This window comes from Phoenix dactylifera, unplaced genomic scaffold (genome assembly GCF_009389715.1).
Source record: "Phoenix dactylifera cultivar Barhee BC4 unplaced genomic scaffold, palm_55x_up_171113_PBpolish2nd_filt_p 000085F, whole genome shotgun sequence".
Lineage (NCBI taxonomy): Eukaryota > Viridiplantae > Streptophyta > Magnoliopsida > Arecales > Arecaceae > Phoenix > Phoenix dactylifera.
The window spans coordinates 78,267-99,955 of NW_024067677.1; the positions used below are offsets into that span (position 1 = coordinate 78,267).

Genomic DNA, 21,689 nt, shown 5'->3' on the forward strand with positions numbered 1-21,689 from the left:
TGGTAAACCCTAATCCATATTAAGTAGGGTTTGAAATGCCCTAATGTGGTCAAGCCTTAATCCAATTAGGCTTAGTCCAAGGGTGAACCAATTAGGATCCAATCTAGGTAAGTCCTAATCCAATTAGAACTTAAATCAATTTTGACTTAATTGAACTTTTCAATCCTAATCCAATTAGGAGTCTTATTGATTCATTAGATTAATAATTAATTGTGACTTAAGAAACTCTAATCCAAATTAGGACATATTTAATTTTAGTCCTAATCCAATTAGGACTCTATTTGAATCCGAAGTCCTAATCCGATTGGGACTCTAGGAATCCTACTCCAAGTAGGAATCCAATTTTGATTCAAAACTCCTAATCTCATTAGGATTGCAGGAATCCTATTCCAAGTAGGAATCCCAGTCCTACTCCAACTAGGATTCCCAGTCCTAATCCAATTAGGACTCTAGGAATCCTACTCGAAGTAGGACTCTTGTTTCAAGTCCAATTAATTAATTCCCTTTCCTTCTTTAACTGAATATCAATCGAATTGATTACTCGTGATTCATAATCACTATTCAACCATCGGATCGGTCAATACTTCTAGTGTGTGTGACCCCATAGGTTCTACTCTGACTGGTAGTGAGATATATTGTGATCTCTATCACTATATCATTGAAAACTCCTTTCAATGGGTTGGAACGATTCCAACTCTACTCATTAGGGTTTATCGATCATCGAGATAATCCCTGTGAGTCCCACCATCCACCAGTGACACCTAGCAGTATGTAGTGGCTACCCAGCAGAATGGAAAGATGAACCTCTAGGTGCAGTTAACGTGTGATACAGTCCTACTATCGTGGATCCCTACAGGACGGAGGTCATGGACAACTCGTCAAACTCCATCGTCTGTCATATGTCAAGATTTATTCGACTTGAGTTCGATAATGGAAAACTCTTTTTCCACTTTATATTACTGCCCTGGCCAAGGTCTTAGAACTCAGTCTAACAAATCACATAGAATCACTCCTCTTCTATCAAGGTCGATAGATTCCTTATAGGTGCATACCCTACTCCTACAGTGAACTTACTGCAGCCAATCTACACTGCATGGACCCATATGGCTAGAGACCATGTATGTGTACAGTCAAACTACAATAACCTCACTGTGAGTAGCCGAAGCACCGCAGGTCAAAGGACCAGTCACACTACTGCAACATCAAACAAGTCACTGACGAGTGGATAGACATCCAAGTGACTTCTTGTCTTGGTCACGCTCAGTACCCTTGTTCTCTAACAAGCACCTGCACTATTACTTTAGTGTCCCTACACTGTGGACTCAAGTCTCGTCCATCCAGAAGAAAAGTGATCTGTGCACTGATCGGATCGATCACCGTCCTCGTGATGATCCATTGATCAGGAGCATTTAGAAATTAATCACCAATGATACATGACTCAAATTCTCAACTCTTGAGAATATGTATCATCATCTTATTAATTCCTTGGACGATTCATAGACACATAAATAATAAGAATGAAAAGATGTCTTTTATTTATTCAATAATAAATAGTCAAGTACAAAATTATGTCCCTAGAATCAACAATGTGTCAGCCAAATTGGCTTCTAGGGCATACATCTAACAGCGCGGACCCTTGCTAATGCTTTAGGGATGGGCAAGTTGACAAGGTGGAACCTGCCTCCCACTCCGAGGTAGGGAATGAGGACCTAGGTGCGTCGAGGCATCGTGCCAGTCCAACTCGTGGGCCTCCTGCTGTTGTTAAGCAGCGACTGGTTGTTGCATGTCCTAGATTGCAATGATCGGCACCTGAACCTACTGCAATGATTATTTGGAACTGCTCGGCAGTTACTGTCGGGGACATCTATGGTTTTGATAGAGATAGAGCTTTTCGTGAGCTCTGCAAAGAAATATAAGATTCCTTTAGTGTATTTGGCTGGGCATTGGAAGGTGCTGGTTGTGCCCTTTGAGACTTCATGGTGACAAGCTATCCGCTTTTTGTGAAGGGGACCACTTATAATGAGATCTTTCGTGCTCCCTCTAGCACCAATTTATTGCCGTTGAGGACTGGCCTATCCTACGCGTGTTGGAAATTGTATCCTAAATGTCAATCGTCAGCATATTGATAATTGAATTTTGTAAATGAATTGACAAATTAAGTGTTATTTGGCATTATTCATTATTTCATTGTACATCTTCAATTGAACTTTTATATGATGAAGTCCTTAGGACTTGTTTTATGATAAAGAAGGATTTATCTTCAAGTCTTTAAAACTGTTCGCGATCAAATTATATGCTGTTACTAGAACGACAGCATTATCAAGATTAGGTCGTTGTGTGACATATACGTTGGTTGTTCTCTTAACCAAGGAGTGTGAAGACACTGATATGTCACACAGGTGAAGTGTAGGAGTACATTTCATTGAACATGACCAATTTCGGAACGCTCTACTGTCAAGAGATGTTTCGAGTAGATATGGGTATAAGTTTGGCCCTCTGACCTGAGACCGCAATCTGTGACTAGCAAGCAACTCACTGTACTTTGGTACCGGACTACCTGAATTTTTAATTCAGTGACGGAAGGTCACTGGGTATAGTCAAGTACTTGCGTAGCCAGTTGTGAGTCAAGATAGAATTGACCCCTCCTGAAAATAGGAGATAATGCCTTGTGTTCAATTTAGCAAAATCTTGGCTAGGATAATCCTTGTGAGGAGTCATTGGATTTCTAAAGTTAAATCACATCATGGATGCACTTATTACAGAGTTGACAGAACTCTGAAGTCATCCTGGCATTTACGAGTCATAGGGATAAATTATACGGTAACCATAATCCAAGAATTCTTGAATGTTGCTTTGCAATCATTCGGCTTATCCGGACGTCGGGTACCATTGCTAGATGGTCATTTCGATTAGTACAAAAAGTTGAATTTGTGCTACCGACTTAGGTTCGAACCTATGGGGTCACACGCATAGAAGTTTCTAGGTTGATCAAATGGCTGATTGATGATTAAGAATCATTCAGGGATAATTTGGTCAATTCGATTGATAAATTATCCTAAGCAAAAGTTGCATTAAAATAATTATTGAATTATTGAAGGATTAATTAGTAATTGGATTACTAATAAATTCAATTTGATTAAATTATTGGACTTTAATTAAGCCAAATTGAATTAGATTCAATTTGGGCTAAATTAGGGTTTGACCTAATTCGATCGGGTTCGACCCGAGCCGATAGAGCATAACCTAATTGATCGGACTTGACCCAATTAAATTAGGATTGACTCAAGTCAATTAAGAGTCCTTATTTGATGAGGATTAAGAGTCCAAATAATCAGAATATATTATGGAGAAGAATTTCTAAAATTTAGGATCCTAGCTTTCTTTCTTGGAGAAAAAAAATACCTCATCCTTATCCCTAAAAGCAGTGGTGCCTATCCTCTTTATTTTTGGCCAATTTTTGGCGTAAGGAAAGAGGAGGCGTGGGGCAATTTTTTAGAAAAATATGGCGCCTCAAATCTTCCTAAAAAGATAGAAATCAAATCCCTAATTTGTAGGGACTGCATGACGCATGCGTGCAGCTGAAGTTTGGGGTGCAATAACCCCCTGATTTTTAGGAATTCTTGGCACAAGATTCAAGAGAATTTGTTCATCTCTTAGCTGCCGATTTACCAGAATTTTTTGGAAATTTTATCAGCTAAATTCGTTGGTCAAAAGAGGTGTGAGGCGTGGGGGATCTTTTGGCTATAAAAGGACCCCCACACCTAGGGTTTGTAAAGATGGTCTTTAGAAAGGGTTCTAAATTCTGAAAAAATTCTGAGAGCCAGCCACCTTCTCTCCTCCTTCTTCTTCTTCATCTCCATCCTTCATCCTCTCGAAGAAGAATCAAAAGTTGAGTGCTTCGAGGGAGAAAAGTTCAGCCACTGCTGCACCTCTGCACGAGCTAGCACTCATACAGTTGTGGATCTTCCTAGAGCTTCGCGTGGACTATCCGTAGAGGCCGGACATGTGTGCGGCTATACAAGGTGATCAAGGCATCATCAAAATTCTCAAAGCAAAAAGATATTAGATCTAATCTCATTAAAAATTAAAATTAGAAATCAACTAGGTTGCTGAAATTCTGCATGACTACATGTTAGACATAGAATCATGCCTACTTGTTTAGGATAAATGTTTAAAGTTATGGATCTATTTTTGTTGTAGAGATATGATCTCTAGCATGTATAGAAATTAAATAGTTTAATTCATTCTTCCGCTGTAAAATTTTTAAAATTATATGCATGCGACCACCAGGGTTCCCAACAACGCGCCGAGCGGAAGAGAAGCTGGATGTTGGATGGCTCGACGATCGATGGCTTGAGTCGTGTAGAGCTGCGACTCAGGGCAGACAGTTGTTGCTGATGTTCTGGTTCACAGTCGTGCTCCCACCTAAAATAGCAAAAATAAAGAAGTCCTCTTTTTAGAGTCTGTCCGGCGGAAGACTCTCCGATGCCTAAGTCAGAACGATACTCAAGGAACAAAGGAGGTTCTCGATGGTGTGTCATGGCATCTGAGCACTTACCTGGAAGGTCTTCTGGAGAATGAATTGTATAGGCGAACGCAAGGGCCTGTCGCCCTAGAATTCGAGCACATGGGTTGGCTAGAATTGGTAAGCCTCTACACGTTCTGGGAATCAAGGACGGGCATTTTGCACGTGGACCACATCCTAACTGTTTGGCTGGCATGATTTCAAAGGTCATTCGAGATTTTGGCTGAGGTGTGGCCAGCTGTAGGGAGTTCTTGAAATTCAAATCCAGTCGTGCACTTTTGAGCATGCCACGTAGCTGGTTCTAATCAGTAATTCATAGGCTTCGTGGCGACCTTTGGTTGGCCGACCCTTCGTATGAGTTGTGGTCGGTTCTAAGGCATATCAATACATAAAATAGTGTTGGTCGTAGGAGGAAGGACTCACATGTATGGCAGGTTCATGCAAGTTTGCAGGCATGCCACTAGTAAGGGGTAGAGGGACAGAGAGCATCTAGAGAGGGGAGGGATGCCACTTGCAGGGATGAATTTTGGGGGTGGAGAGAGGGATGGGATGACAGAGAATTTTATGGTGGGGATTTGGATGGCTGTGATTTTGTGGGGTTGGATTATCAAATAGTGGAGAAGATGGGTTTTATGTGAGAGTGGGAGGGATGGTGGCCTCATGAATGATAGGTAGGCACATGGAAAATTCAGTGGATGAGGTGCTTAAGGTGAGAAAATTAATGCTTAAATATGTTTAGTAATTATGACTACTTTTCTTTTCAATGTTATATTCTATTAGATGCCATATCAGAGAATTTACATGTCACGTGCGGTCACATGACACTAAAAAGCAGATGGCATTAAACTCCATCTATTTGATTTCCTGATTTTGCATGATTGCTCCACATTATTGACTAAATTGCTACACTCCCAACTGGTACCCCAAAAGTTTATGATACAAAAATGCCTTTTCCCTAATAATAAATTTATATTGAAAAGTTCTAGATTTTCTTCACACTTTACAATCAACTCATATCATAATGATATATTATATTATGGAATATTGATTTCAAAACAATGTCTTAATGCAATTCAAAAGCTATAGTCGAACCATACAAACATAGTGATTAATTAATTGCACAACAAATATATAAAAGATTCCATGTTTAAGTGGTGTGTTGACATATCATTGCAAAAGTGAAGTAAAATTGTTTTAGTATATTGCAAAAGTGGTGTGTTGGCTGATGTTACACAGATGTGTAAGCCAAATTATGCATAACAACAAACGTGATGACAAGTGCAAGGACGACTTCATCTTCTTAAATTGGCATCATGAAAGGATCCCTCCACCAAATGTGCACCTGAAAGGAACAAAGAAAACATTTAGAGGATTCTGAAAGTAATCTTCAAATTAAACAAGTCCAGAGAACACTTCTCCGTTTAAAAGTACTTAAAACGTCGCACGATTTCAAAGAAGCAAGCAGAACCCATCTTTTTTAAGTCGAAACTTGAAAGGATCTTCTATTCATTGGAAGGCAGCACTCCAGCACGTGCAATGCATGTATGAGAAAAAATGTACCCTAAATTTTAAATTATATATTTAAAATTATAAAAATTAATGTAAAAGATGATTACTACTTTTCCTTATTTCTTTGCAATATTTTTGCACTTTTTATATTTTAGTATTTCCTTACCTATCCATTGTTGGTATTATTATTTCTCTTTAACTTGCTTATATTATGGCATTTTTCTTTTTCTGTAATATTTTTAAATTTTAAATTTTAAATTATGATTTATTTATTCTCATAAAATTGCAGCAAGAAAGGATATTCCTGCTATGATCAACATTTTATTTTCTTATCAAGATTTTTAATATTTAATCTGCTTATTTTATGATTGTAATTAGATGATAAAAGCTAAATTTTTATTTTTTAAAAAAAAATTGAAGGGAATGAGAAAATATTACATATATATATATATATATATAATATTGATACAGAATTGAAAGAAAATAATATATATATATATATATATATATATATATATATATATATATATATATATATATATATAGATATAAATATCTGTATATGTGTGTGTGCGCGCGCGCGCGCGCATGCATATGAATATTGGTGATGTGAAACTTTCCACATAAAAATCCAACTATTTCACTCAACTTGGAGAGGGTCAAACAAATTGCAGGTTCAACTGGCAATTTGAGTGGTTTCATGATAATCTGCATTTTCACAAGATTTTTTGCCTTTCTGTAGCGGATATCTAGTCGGTTGTCAGTCCAATTCGATTTTTTGAAATCTTGAAACAAAGAAGGCAAGGAGAAAAAGATCCAGAGAGTTAACTTCATTTTACTTCTAATGTTATAAAGTTTCAGTAGCACTTTCAACTGCCAATAATTGAAGGTTTCAACTCCTAGTTGCTGTTGTATTTTTAATTTAAAAAAATAATTTTTAAAAAAATATACTATCTTTATCTCCTAAATTTTAGATGTTTAAAAATTTTAAAACTCTTATCCTTTTCTTCAGACGCTTCTTTCAGAAGAGTTGTAGAGTCTATAAATAGACTCCTCTGAAATTAATCCTAATCAAATCCAATCTCTCTTTTTTTCACTAGTACTCTTTCTTCCGAAAGTTTCTTCTACAGACTGAGTTCTTTTACTCCTTAACTTTCTACTTTCCACTTTTTTATCTTTTTTGGGCATCTGAAGAAGTTGGTCGCCTCAAGCCTCTTCAGCAATCGTGCTTGTAAGAGGAGGATCGGGCTAAGCTGGGTTGTTGTACCTTGGGGACGAGATCGCTGCAAACCTACACGTAGGGGAGGAATCACATTTCTTAGGCAGTGTATATCACATGCCTCGATCCAGGCAAGCTCTTTTCAATCTTCTGAATTTATTTTGATGAATTATTCTTTTATAATACTATTATAAAATAATGATTTAGCAATTTCTAGGCAATAATTTTCTCCAATAGTTTAAGAATGTGAACGTGAATGTACTAAAGATTGCTATATACATATATATATATTTATTTATCAAAATATAATTTGATAGCATATAATTAGATTTAGTTTACTTGTATGGAAATTTAAAAGCCTTAACTTCAGTCAAAAGGTTGTTTTCTTTATAAAAATAGCCTTTTAAGAAAATCATAATGACATGAAAATTATGCAAATAGATTTTTGCAACTTTAAAAACTGTACAAAAAATTTTCTGCATATTTAAAATCTTTGTAGAATTTTCTGCATCTTTGAAAACAGTGCATGAATTTTCTATAGATTAAAATCTGTGTAGAAAATGACTGCAACTTTAAAATCTGTGCAGATTTTCTACAGTATTAAATTCTGTGCTATCTATTTTCTGCATTTTTAAAATTTGTGCAGAAATCTTCTATAATTTTAAAGCTGCGTTGAAATTACTGCTGCTTTAAAAACTGTGCATATGCTGGTTGTTCTCAAAATATATACTGCTACTTTGAAAAACATGCAGAAATTACAAAGTTACATTACTTGTTATATTTCTTAGTCTAGTAATTTAATTTTACTATTATTATATCTCTTTATTGCATTTATTTCAAAACCTAGAAGTATATTATTGAAAGGCATTAATTAATTATTCAAAACTTATAGGGCTAATCCCCGTGAAACTTGTGTTTGCAGAACAAACTAAGCAAACAAAACTTCATAAATGGCTTCTTTTGATGATCATAGTTCAATCAAACTCAAAAAATTTAGTGGATCTTTTTGTAGAAGATGGCAAAGCCAAGTAACATCTTGGCTCACCACATTAGGGTTGATCTCTACCATAGAATTTCTTAATCTTAGACCATCATCTAGATCAACCTCTCAATCCTCTTCTAGCCCTTAAGATTCTGGATCATCTATTACTCACTCTAAAACCCCCGAAGAAATTGATTTTTATTGTCGCCATAGGATCTTTAGTGCCCTTACTGGTTCTCTATATGATGTGTACCTTCTCATCAAATCGGCTAAAGAGCTTTGGAATGCTCTTGAAGCAAAATATGGATTGGATGATGCCGATCTTGATCAGTTCGCTGTATCCAAGTTCGATAAATATGCCATGGTGGATTCCATATCAATATCCAAATCCATGAATTTCAAGACTTTCTTAGAACGACTGAATTGACGAGTTGCAAAGTCTCTGAAAATTATAGAGTCCAAGCCTTAGTTGTTCTCTCCCTCCATCTTGGTCGAGTTTTTCTCATGAGTTAAATCATAAGCAAGGTGACTTAATCCTATCACAGATTATAAACTCTATCAGGATCGAAGAAGAGCATCGACTTAAATATAAGCCTAAAACTAATTTTGGACCCAAGATAAATTTGATCAAATCAAGTCAAACCAATTTCCAACCTCGTAGAAAATTCTTTAAAGAAAAATTTCAAAATCCTTCAAATCTTGTCTCTTCCTCCAAACCTCCTAGAAGTCATAACTGTTCGGATTAGAAACCAAAAAGGAAGGAGTCCTGCTGCTTCATGTGTAGACAATCAAATCATATAGCAAAGGACTCTTACCATAGGAAGACTGAACCTTGGAAGAAAGAATCACCTAAACCTTAAGTGAATATGGTTGAAGATGGTTCTGAATCTTCTTTCAGGTCAGAAAGTTAAAATTCTTTGGTTTTCTTGTCCATTCTTCTTGTTATTAGTGGCTTGATTCTAGAGCTAATGTTTATGTTTGTTTTGATCGCTCCTTATTCTCCACCTTTTAGGAATCAAGTAGAGGTGGTATAAAGCTTGGGAACGACTCTTCAACATAAGTGTTAGAAAAAGGACGAGTGGACCTAAAGATGACATCTAGAAAAACTCTAATCCTTCATGAAGTATTGTTTACCCCCAACGTTAGGAGGAATCTCATTAGTAGGTCTCTTCTTATATATAGAGGTTATAAGATTATATTGTAATCTAATATGCTTGTAATCACTCGTAATAATATAAGTTTGTTGGAAAAGAATTTGTAATCTAATAAGCTTGTAATCACTCGTAAAGATTCTAATAGAGATCACCCTTTTATTCTAAATCTTGAATCTTCTAATGCTTGGCATGGTAGGCTTGGTCATATAAATTTTGATCATATCCATCACATGACTAACTTGAATATGATCCCTAAGATCCATCCAGATAAAAAGGTCAAATGTGAAATTTGTGTTCAAGCCAAAAGTACCCGAAAACCTTTCAAATCTGTTAATAGAAGTTCTAACCTTCTTGACTTAATTCGTAGTGATATGTGTGACTCTACCAAAATTCTAACTCGAGGAGAAAATCGTTACTTTGTAACATTCATTGATGACTTGTCTAGGTATTGTTACACATATCTAATTAAATCAAAAAATGAAATCTTAGACAAGTTTAAAATCTATAAGGCCGAAGCTGAAAACCCTTAAAAGACTTAGGTCTGATCGAGTGGAGAATATACCTCGAATGAAATATCTCTATTCTATCAAGAACATTAGATCATTCATGAGGTTACTCCTCATTACTCTCCGCAATTGAACGATGCAGCAGAACGGAAGAACCGTATCCTTATAGATATGGTTAATTCAATGAACTTGTGGGGGGGGGGGGGAAGCTCTTTTAGCAACTTATTACATCCTAAATAGAATACCTTTTAAGGATAGTAATAAGGCACCTTTTGAACTTTAGAAGGGTAGAACTCCTAGATTAGATTACCTTAAAGTGTGGGAGTGCCTAGCTAAAGTAGGTATACCTAAACCTAAGAACAAGAAAATTGGCCCTAAAACCATAGATGCAATATTTGTAGGGTATTCCTTGGATAGTAGCAAAAATAGATTTCTTGTAATTAATTTTGAAATAAGTGACATCTCTAATAACACTCTCATCAAGACTAGAGATGCTACTTATTTTAAAAATATTTTTTCTTTCAGAAACCCAATAACAAATCAAATTTAATATGATCTATCATCTAACCCTAGCCTTGTTGAATCAAAAGTTCTCTATGATTCAAAAAAGAGGAAAAGGTCTAACCTTAATCATGGACCTTCTGAACCTAGAAGGAACATAAGGACTAGAAAGAAAAGGGACCTTGGTGAAGGTTTCTTTACTTTTCTAGTTGAAGGTGAACCTTCCATATTTGTAGAGGTGATGTCTTTACCAGATGCCCTCTTTTAGAAGGAAGCACCTCTGAATTCAACTCAATTATCCAAAATCAGACTGGATCCTAATTGATCTTCCTCCAGGTAGTAAACCATTAGGTTGTAAGTAGGTACTCCATAGGAAAAGCTTAGACCTAATGGATCAATAGAAAAGTATAAGGCTAGATTAGTCGCTAAGGGTATAACCAGAAAAAGAGTTTAGATTATTTTGATACCTAATCTCTACCCTTAGAACCCTTCTTGCCATTGCTTCCATCCATAAGTTGTTCATTCCTCAAATGGATGTGAAGATTGCATTCCAAAATGGAGATCTAGATGAAGAGATCTATATGGAACAGCTTGAAGGATTCATTGTAAAGGGACAAGAGAATAAAGTTTGCAAATTTGTTAAGTCCCTATATGGTCTCAAACAGGTACTTAAACAATGGCATAAAAAATTTGATAGAACTATTCTTTCCTTTGGTTTCTCCATCAATGATCATGACAAGTGTGTGTATTTCAAAATCATCAACGATGATGGTGCGTATTTCAAAATCATCAACGATGATTGTGTGATCCTTTGTTTATACGCCAATGATATTCTGATCTTTGGAACTTCTCTTAAAATCATATCTGAAATCAAATAATTCCTTTCAAATCACTTGGATATAAAAAATTTAAGAAATGCTCATGTCATCCTAGGGATGAAGCTCATCAGATCCTCTGAAGGGATCGCTTTCTCCTTTGCTCATTCCATAAAGAAAATGATTCAAAAATTTAGTTACTCTGATCATAAATCTATATCTACCCCTTATGATTTAAGTGTTCATCTCAAAAAGAATTTAGGTGAACTAATTGATCAAATTAGATACTTCCAAATCATAGGTTCTCTCCAATATGTGGCAAATAGGATAAGACCTGATATTGCCTATACTATAGAAAGACTAAGTAGATATACTCAAAATCTAAATCAATCTCATTGGTCAGCCATTAAAAGGGTATTCCGATATCTTAAGGGAACTCTTGATCTTTCTCTCTTTTATACTAGATATCCTGAGGTGGTTGAGGGTTACATGATGCAAATTGGATTACCAATTCTCTTGATCTTAAATCATCCACCAGATATCTCTTTCTTCACGGTGGTGATGTCGTTGCTTGGGGATTATCGAGGTAAACTATTATATCTCGGAGCACTATGAAGGCCGAATTGATTGCTCTAGAAACCATTTGTACTGAGGCAGAGTGGATTAAAAATTGTCTCAGAGCTACCTTTAGTACCTAAGCCAGTTCTAGCCATATCAACCCATTGTAATAATAAGGTTGTAATAGAACTGACAAATTAAAAGAGTACTAACAAAAAGATGAACTGGCATATCCGAATTCGTCATAAATTTGTAAGATAACTCAAAAAGAGAAATGTTATTTCTTTGGGATTTGTCAAGTCTAAGATAAACTCGGCAGATCATTTAACTAAGGGTTTGTCTAGGAGTGGAGTCCTAGATTCATCGAGGGGGATGGGGCTTAAGCCCACTATTTGGTCATCGACGGTGGACACCCAACCTCTAGAATTGAAGATCCCACGAAGGAAGTTTAATGTGGTAGAAACGAAGCTGATTGAGTGATCATGTCAGAGCACTTTTTTGGAGTATATCTCTTCCCATCTCTATGATGAGTGCTCTTATTAGTGACAAAAATATCTATTAGAAAGATTGAGTTATACTCTTAATAAGTCCAAGATAGAAAATCTGCAAGGCAGTAGGTCACAAATACCCTTGAAGGACTTACCTATGTGAGAAGTGTCATATAAGCCACGACTAGGGGTTTGGGCTAAGCCTAATAAACTTCTCATGAAAAATCAAGATACTACGTGCAAAGCCTTTAAATGGGTGTCATATAGTCCATGACTAGAAGTTTGGGCTAACCCTAATAAACTTCTTACAAAAAATTAAGGTACTAAGCGCAAGACCTTTAAATGGCGCTAACCACATAAAGACCCAATTGATCCATACTCTGTGTGTGAAAAGTAGAAGTTTGAGTCAAAGGACCTAGTTCAAAGTGTAATCCACTATGATTTTTTCAGATAAATACTATCAACACTAAGTGAGGTTCAAGTCCACGGGATACCTCACCCATTGTACAGTATAAGTTGCCCAGATTTTCTTCTATATAATTTTTCTAAATTTAAATCTTTTGTGGAAGATTGTTGGAGTTTTAACTTAGAAAAAAAAATTAATTTAAAAAAAATAAATATACCAGCTTCCTCCCCTATATTTTATATATTTAAAAAAATTTAAAACTCTTATCCTTTTCTTTAGATGCTTCTTTTAGAAGAGGTGTGACTCTTTTGAAAAGAATGTTGGTTCTGATTTCCATAGTGACGCGACATTTTTGAAACATCACATCTTCAAAAATGCAGCACCCTATCAGTCTTCCGGATAGAGTATATAAATAAACACCTCCAGAATTAATCCTAATCCAATCCAATCTCTCTTTCTTTTTTACTGGTACTCTATTTTCCAAAAGTTTCTTCTACAAACTGAGTTCCTTTACTCTATAACTTTCTACTTTCTATCTTTTTATCTTTTCTGGACATTTGAAGGAGTCAGTCGGGTTAAACCTCCTCAGCGATCGTGCTCGTTAGAGGAGAATCAGGCAAAGCTGGGTTGTTGTACCTTGGGAATAAGATCACTGTAAACCCACATGTAGAGGCGAATCACTAGAGTTGGGCATCGGGCCGTGCCGGGCCGGCCCGGCCCAGGCCCACCGGGCCCAAGGTCTAAACGGGCCGTGCCTGGCCCGGCCCGCTTATGAAGCGGGCCGTGCCTGGCCCGGCCCGCTTATGAAGCGGGCCGTGCCGGCACGGCCCGTCTCGGGCGCAAAAGGAAGCCCGGCCCGGCCCTAGGCCCGTCTATTGGCGGGCCGTGCCAGGCACGGCCCGTCTGGAGAGAGGGGGAGGAAAATAGCCGTTTCCAACGGCTATTTTGAAAAAATGACATTTTTACCCCTCCCAACAGTCCAAAAACGGCTGAATTGAGGGGTATTTTGGGAAAAAAATTTTGGGCTTCTATAAATAGCCCTTTCCTCCCTCCTTCTCACCACACCAAACCAACTATTCTCTCCTTCTCTACTACTATTATTTCTCTCTTCTAAAGTGCTCTTCTAGCAATTTAATTTTTAGTTTGCATTTAGCAAGTGTTCAAGTGCTACACAAGAGGAGGTTCCTGTTGAGAAGAGAAGGTCACTCCTGTTGAGAGCACAAGAGGAAGCTCAGAATCTCGGCTCTGCGGCTCTGCCTCTGCCCTCCGACCCTCTACTCAATTCCTCCAATCCTCCTTGTGGTTAGTTTTTATTTTTTGAAATCATCAATTTAGATATGTCATCTTTTGAGGAAAGTCAGTTTGGCATTCCTCCTGTTTCTGAGGGAGAAGAAACTAATCCCCAACCCCATGTTCCTAGTTCCTCTAGAACTAGTGAACCGAGTGAAGATCAAACCTCTTCTCGTAAGAGGACTAGTGCTGTATGGAATGAATTTGATAGAGTTATGGTTGATGGAGTCTGAAAAGCTAAATGTAAAAAATGTGCCAAACTTTATAGTTGTAGTAGTAGTGGGGGAACAGGACATTTAAAAAGACATCAAGAGAGTCATAGGATGCATGATTCTCATGCTCAAACTCAAAGTACCCTTAATATACAAGGGGGATTACTTGTAGGTAATTTTGCATATAATCATGAAAATCAAAGAAAAGCACTTGTAAAATGGATAGTTAAGGATGAATTACCTTTTAGTTTATGTGAATCTTTTAATTTTGAAGAATATGTTCAATTAAACCTACAACCTGCTTACAAAAGAACTAGTAGGCGTACATTTAGAAGAGTAGCTATGACTAACTTTTTAGCAATGAAACAAAGTTTAATTGAAACACTTTCTACTTTAAATGTAAAAATTTTATTAACTTCTGATATTTGGTCAGCATCTGTAGGTAGTAATTGTTTTATTGCCATTACTGCTCATTATATGGATAATGATTGGCAATTAAATAAACGTATTCTTGCTTTTCGTGCTTTTGATTTTCCACATTCTGGGCAACAAATTTTAAATATCATTTATCAAACTGCATGTTCATATAATATTAATGATAAAATTATGTCTATTACTTTTGATAATGCATCTAATAATAATTCTGCTGTTGCATTATTAAAAGACTCATTGCATCCCATGTTAGATGGAAATTTATTGCATATTAGATGTGCATGTCATATCTTAAATCTTTCTGTTCAAGCTAGGATGGGTATGATTCAAGATGTGATTGGTAAAATTAGAAATGCAGTTTCTTTTATTCATGCTTCAAGATCAAGACTTCAAGAATTTAAGAAACTATGTATAAATCATGGTAAACGTTTTAAAAAATTTAAACTTGATGTAATTACTCGTTGGAACTCAACATATAGCATGATACATGATGCATACCCATATAAAAACTTATTAAGTGCATATATTAATGATCGTGGATTAGGCTTTACATTGACTGAAACTGATTGGAATAAAGAAAAAATTTTGGAAGATTTTTTGCTTAGTTTTTATAATGCTACCAATGTTCTTTCTGGTATTTATTAACCAACTTCATGTTCATTTTTACAACAAGCATATATAATTAGTCAAAAATTTTCAGAACATAGATATGATGATGTTTTAATGCCTATCATTGACCTAATGGAATCTAAATGGAATGAGTATTGGGACAAGATATGTCCTATGCATAACTTAGCTGTTGTATTTGATCCTAGAGTTAAATTAAATGGCGTGCTAATTTTACTTGATGCATACTGTGAAAATATGATTAAAGATCCTGAACCTGCTAAAAATGAGGTAAAACAACTTCTTTATGATATTTATGCTATATATGACGAAAAAATTCGTGGATCTAGAACACAAATACAAACCTCTATTTCTTCTTCTAGTAGTTCTCGTTCGTCATCTATTTTTTCATTCATTGCACAGAGAAGACACACACATGCTTCAAGTTTATCTTCATCTTCTTCATCTTTAAGTAGTGAACTAGAATTTTATTTACGAAATGATCTTCAGTCTGCATATGATGAAAATCAAATAAAGAATCTAGATGTATTATCTTGGTGGAAGAGTGTTAGAAATCAATATCCTGTTATGTCTGCAATTGCACGCGATATTTTAGCTGTGCCGATGTCCACGGTAGCATCGGAATCCGCTTTTAGTGCAGGTCGGCGTGTTCTTGACGAAAAGAGAAGTAGGATGACGGGCGAAACGGTGGAGATGCTTCTCTGCTTCAAAGATTGGTTGGATGCTGAGGCAAGACTTCAAGATAAAGGTGGACATAATACAACATCCTCTGATGATGATGATACAAACACTACTGAAGACTGAAGAGTGAATACTGAATTACTGATGATTAGTAAGATTTCTTAATTTTTTATAATTGTACATTTTTATTGTATTCTGGAGGTCAGACCAAGGTCCAAACCTCGGCCCTTTCTTATTGTATTCTGGAGGTCAGACCAAGGTCCAAACCTCCCTTCATGTACCATTTTGATTTAAATTAATAAACTGGTAGGGGTCTATGCCAAACCCCCCACCATTCCGGTGGCTTTATATTCATAAATCCTTAGTTTTCAATATTTATTAATTTATTAAAAAAATTTATGAAGCATTAATTTTTATCGGGCCGGGCCGGGCCCAGGCCCGGACCGTGCCAGGCCCGCGGGCCAGCCCGGCCCAGGCCCTTATGGGCCATGCCGGGCTGGCCCGCGGGCCGTGCCGTGCTTGGCCCGCGGGCCTATAGTGGGCCGTGCCGGCCCAGGCACGGCCCGCTTCGTGCCGGGCCGTGGGCGGCCCGGCCCAGTGCCCAACTCTACGAATCACGTTCTTAGGGCAGTGTATATTGTACGTCTTGATCTAAGCAAGCTCTTTTCAAGCTTTATGACCCGCGGCCTTGCAATTAGTACATGAAAGAGAAATCCATTCGTATTCGACACATTGTTCCTCAAGGCTTCCATTTCCGACGTCGATCCAAACCTTCTCAGGGAGCTTCTTTGCTTTATTAATTTTAAAATTTATTTTAGTAAATTATTATTTTATAATACTATTATAAAATAATGATTTAGCAATTTCTAGATGATAATTTTTTAAATAGTTGCTAAAAATAGCTGGTACAACCCCTGCCCTTGAAAAAGATATGCAAGGTTGCATAATTGCCTATTGCAATGTAAAACCCACTATTTTGTTGCAAATCACATGTTTAAACACATCAATAATTAAAAAAAGGTATAAGCATCCACCTACAATAAAGTAATAAATATTTTAGTTGCCACACCAAAATTATTGAAAAGAATACTTGAAATGTGATGTCTCAAATTTGAAATATGACATGATCATGTTACCGTGGGATACCACCCACTATAACACAAAGCCAACTATAACAACTTGTATTAAAATTCAACTCAAATAAAATATAATAAAAATGGTACAAAGTCTTCCATCAATTAAACAAGAAACAAGTTGCTGGTATAGAGCATCTAACCCAAAATTCAATTGTTCAAAATCGCTAAATTTCAAAATCTATAAATTCATCAACTAAGTCCATATCAACTCATAAATTAAAATTTTGCTACAAAGCCGCTCAACATGAACTCCAAGCCTAAATCATTTTCCATTCCTAGCGAACTTATTCATCTCAAAAAGAATAAAAAGAAAAGTGAGCTACACAACTCAATAAATAACTCTCATACTATTATATCGTATCAAGCACAAGATTAATATGACTTAATGAATCATTTAAAAATAATAACTTTCATTGAAAAATGGATTATTTCATAAGAACAGTATAACACAAGTTACGAAACCAATCATGCTTCCATATATGCATAAAACCATGCAAATTTTACAAACATGGTTCCAAGTGTAATAAATAACTAGTGTCATAAAGCATTTGTCATAATATAAAATAATACTCTCAGACTAAATGCTAAGATCACTTTGTACCCCAAATAAGGCCGCAGCAATAATCCATGGTTTGTTTGCCAACTTTATACTTGCTAGCAGGGCCATAACTCATAGGCATATTTCATATGCCAACTTTATACCTACTAGCAGAGCTGTAATTCATAATCATAGCCCATATGCCAACTTTATATCCATTGGTAGAATCATACATAGCTATCTACGAGTCTTTAAATGTATATTCTTAAAAATATTTTCTTAGGTCATATTTTTTAAAATATTTATTCTTAAATCATACATAAAATAGGTTGAAAAAGCACTACATGACATCATAGCGTTCATTGTTCATAAATAAATCATTAGCAGTAAAGTAATTATAGAATCATTCTTTTAATAGCAAAATTCAAATAACTAATAGTTTGAAAACTAGTAAGTAATATCAAATTTATTTACAAGTTTGAAAACTAGTAAGAAATATAAATATTACTTACAAGTTTGAAAACTAGTAAAAAGTATGAAGATTACTTATAAGCTCGAAACCTATTAGGTAAATGTTACTTATCTCTTTCATCTTGAAACCTCAAAATTTAATTAAGAATATCAACCAAACCTATTAAAGTCATTCAAAGCCCAATCAATCCATATTCGATAATTTTAATAGTGGTAAAATTTCAAAAGATGAAAAAGTATGGTTGGCTAGGTGACGGCATCCGGTAGCCCAAGGTAAGTAAGATCTAAGTGACTCAACAATTGTTTACAAAGAAGGAACCTAATCGGAACAACAATTGCACAATAGAAGACTGTCAATTATAGATTTTAGGGTTGCTCAACAAAGCCAAGATAGAGGTAGGATATGGCCAACTAGGTAGTGGAGTCTAACGGCCTGGGCTGGTCCAATCTAGGTAATCTAACTGGTCTAATTATGAAATAAGAGTCAAGCTAGGATATAGATAGCTCAATGGAGATTGATGGTGATGGAATTTTGCGGTGCTCGAGAAGGATTGAGATGGAAGCCGACATGCTGCATGACCACTAGGACAATTGATGACCCCTTTACCAGGGGTCAACTAAGGGTCCATAGAGGAGGCTAGCATACTTTACTAGGTCCATTGAGTCACATAAAGAGAAAAAAAGTAGAGAGAGAAAGAGGGAGAAAGAGGAGAGAGTAAAGAAGAAAGAGATATTTTCATTTGTGTTTAATCTCTCCTTCTCCCAATTGTTAATGTTCACGGCCATAAAATATCCAACCTCAATAACAACAAATTTTAAACCTACAAACATATCCAACATAATGCAAATCCAAAAAATAGTAAATGAAAAAAAAAAGAAAAAAACAATCAGCTCCAGATGTATGCTGATTTGAAGTAACAGATGTTCCCTAATTCCCTAAGATAAATGTATCCAGTAGATACATGTCACGCCCCGAGCCCAGAGCGCGGCAGACGCCGCACAGGCGTGCAAGGCAGCAGATCATATCGAAGCAAATACAGATAGTTAAAATTGACATAAATAATTAAAGTATTCAGAAGCGGTCTTACAATAATTTCAAAATAGCATATGCCAGCATAATTCAAATGTTCAAATAGTTCTTTCAGAAATTTCAAAATAACTTGACATAGGTCAAATACTCTAATCAATCTAACTAAAATGCTAATAACTGAAGAAATCATTGAAAAATCTAACGCACTCCCCCAATCCCGCACGATCAAGTCTCTGAATTTGAAAAAAAAAAATAGAGAAAAATAGAATAATAAGCTACACTAGCCCAGTAAGCAACAAAATACTCCAAAGTGGGGTCAAAGCATATCAGATCAAAATAATGACCGGAAAGAAATCACAAATAACATCGTTTTCTCTTTTCAAAACTTATTATCATTTTTACAAAAATTCTGATCTCATAATCTCTACATAATAGGCTACGACCATGTAACCCAGTGGCATAGGTTACACAAGGTGCCAAACACCACTATTATTAAACACCAATGGTACGGTATCCAAATACCACTATTCTAATCACCAATGGTACAATATCAAAATCGGTTCCTCATAGATTACAAGTCGACAGGTCCAACGTATAATCCCCATTGGCGGGGCCAGAACAGAACAGAACAGGTCATAGCCATGCTGAGAATCCATATATACAAAATAGATTGCATAAATTGCCCTGTCATATTTTACGGATTTCAGAGCATATAACATGATTTTCAAATAAAATTTAACATGCCTGACCTATTTTACTAAATACAAAATATATTTCGAAATTCAATCTCTCCACCAGTGCATGAAATATACTCGGGATGGCGAAGAAAAGAGAATCGACGGTGATACAATTTATCAAATCATTTAGAAAGTGCACTTTGAAGCATTAAGTTACTTACCTCTTCTCACTTAACTCCTACTTTAGGTAGGCTGATCAAGTTCACCTGTTTAAATTTAATTAATTTCTTTGTTAATTTCGGGGCTAAGAAAAACTATTGCTTACCAGAAAGAGTAAGGAACCAAGGCTTACCAAATGGCTATGGCTTCCATGGTGGATTAGGCATTAGTTGCCCGGATCAATAGAGCCTTCCTGACAACCAGGGCACAAACCTGCTTACAAAGTTAAAAGGATTAATATATACCTTTTCTTTTATGAGAAAAGAGGAAAACATGTAATATTATACATCGAAGAACAATTGAACCATCCAAGAGTGTGCATGGTTCGGATCTGATCGACTTAGAAGTATTTTTGGAGCCTTCAACCCTAGACATTATTCTTCAAATATTACAGCCCTGAGCATTAGTTTGAGAAACGAGTGAAACTATGGTGTAGATTTTATTGAAATAGGTTCTAAAATTTGGTAGTCAGAAAACTTGTTTTATGCGCTCGGCTGTTTGCTTATATTTTGCTTCATATAAGACTTTTATTTGGGGAGAAAAAAGGAGAGAAAATTTTGATTCTAAGCATATAAACTCGACTATGATACCAATAGAGCCTGTTCTACAATCGAGACAAAAACCTGCTCAAAATGTTCAAGGCTTACAATTATACTTTTGCCTCCGGGAAAAAGCTAAAGTCCTGTGCTTCCTTTGACTTTAAACGCTAACATATGCCTAACATAATAATCTTCCAATAAATGCAGAAAGCAGAACCTACTGTATGTATGTGGTGAACGGGTGGATGATTCAGGCATCTCTTTGGGAGATTCTGTCCTGTGTGACTCCCGTCATTCCAGCCACATTCTGCATTACAAAAAAAAAGGTAGCAGCAAAAATTATTGAATTGTGTATAAAGACGTGAAATGCAGCTTAGCAATTCAAAAACATGTGGAAAATTGAATAAGTTTGGTTTCTTTAGGATAGGGAGTCATGCATTGCAAGTATTATTGGCTAGAAATTTGACATAACCTGGACCTATGTTTTGTGGTGCTTAATGCTACATATTGAGCAGATAAGAATTTGATCTAATGGACATGTGGATAGGATCATCTTTACCATTACTCGAATCTAAAACGCATCATAAATACTTTTTGGAATGACTGCAGCTATTTTCTAATGATGAAAGTATTTAATGATTGACATAGTGACAGTTAAAGCTCCAATCTGATTCAGCAAGATAGCATATCACTGCTGGGCAATTCTTAGATATCTGTTTTATGAGAGTATGCATGAAAAATATTAATTTTAAAAGAATATTCATGCAAATTTCAATATATAAAGAAAGGTATTCACACAAAAAAAGACCTAAATTTTTTTTTTGCATGTACACCTCCTAAATAGGTGAAATTATATGAATACCCTAACAAAGTTATTATTATACAAGTCTGATTAGGATGGGTGTGGTACATATGCAACAAAAAAAAAAGGTAAAGAAAATGATATATCTCATAAACCCTGTGGGTTAAGCAACTATATGCCTCTAACAATTAGGAATAACCTATGAAAGCAAAATTAATACCAAAGCAGCGGCCAAGAGCGTGGGGATGGAGCTTGCAAGCATCGGCAAGGTCTCGAGCCTGGTCTTTGTTCACAGGAATGGATGCTACGCCCGGAGGGCACGGCAGAGACACCGTAGGGAGGATGATTGGACTACCCGTGCCAGGCGATCGC

The 21,689-nt window shown here is 36.1% G+C and overlaps 1 long non-coding RNA gene across 1 annotated transcript; it reads right to left on the minus strand.

Annotated features, from left to right (window-relative positions):
* Positions 1–5,539: 5,539 nt before the first annotated feature.
* On the minus strand, positions 5,540–20,801 carry LOC113461466. Its single transcript, XR_005507077.1, has 4 exons — positions 20,737–20,801; positions 20,110–20,189; positions 19,979–20,023; positions 5,540–5,867 (listed from the first exon to the last, which is right to left on the minus strand). It is a non-coding gene; the product is annotated as an uncharacterized LOC113461466 (long non-coding RNA).
* Between the last annotated feature and the right edge of the window lie 888 nt (positions 20,802–21,689).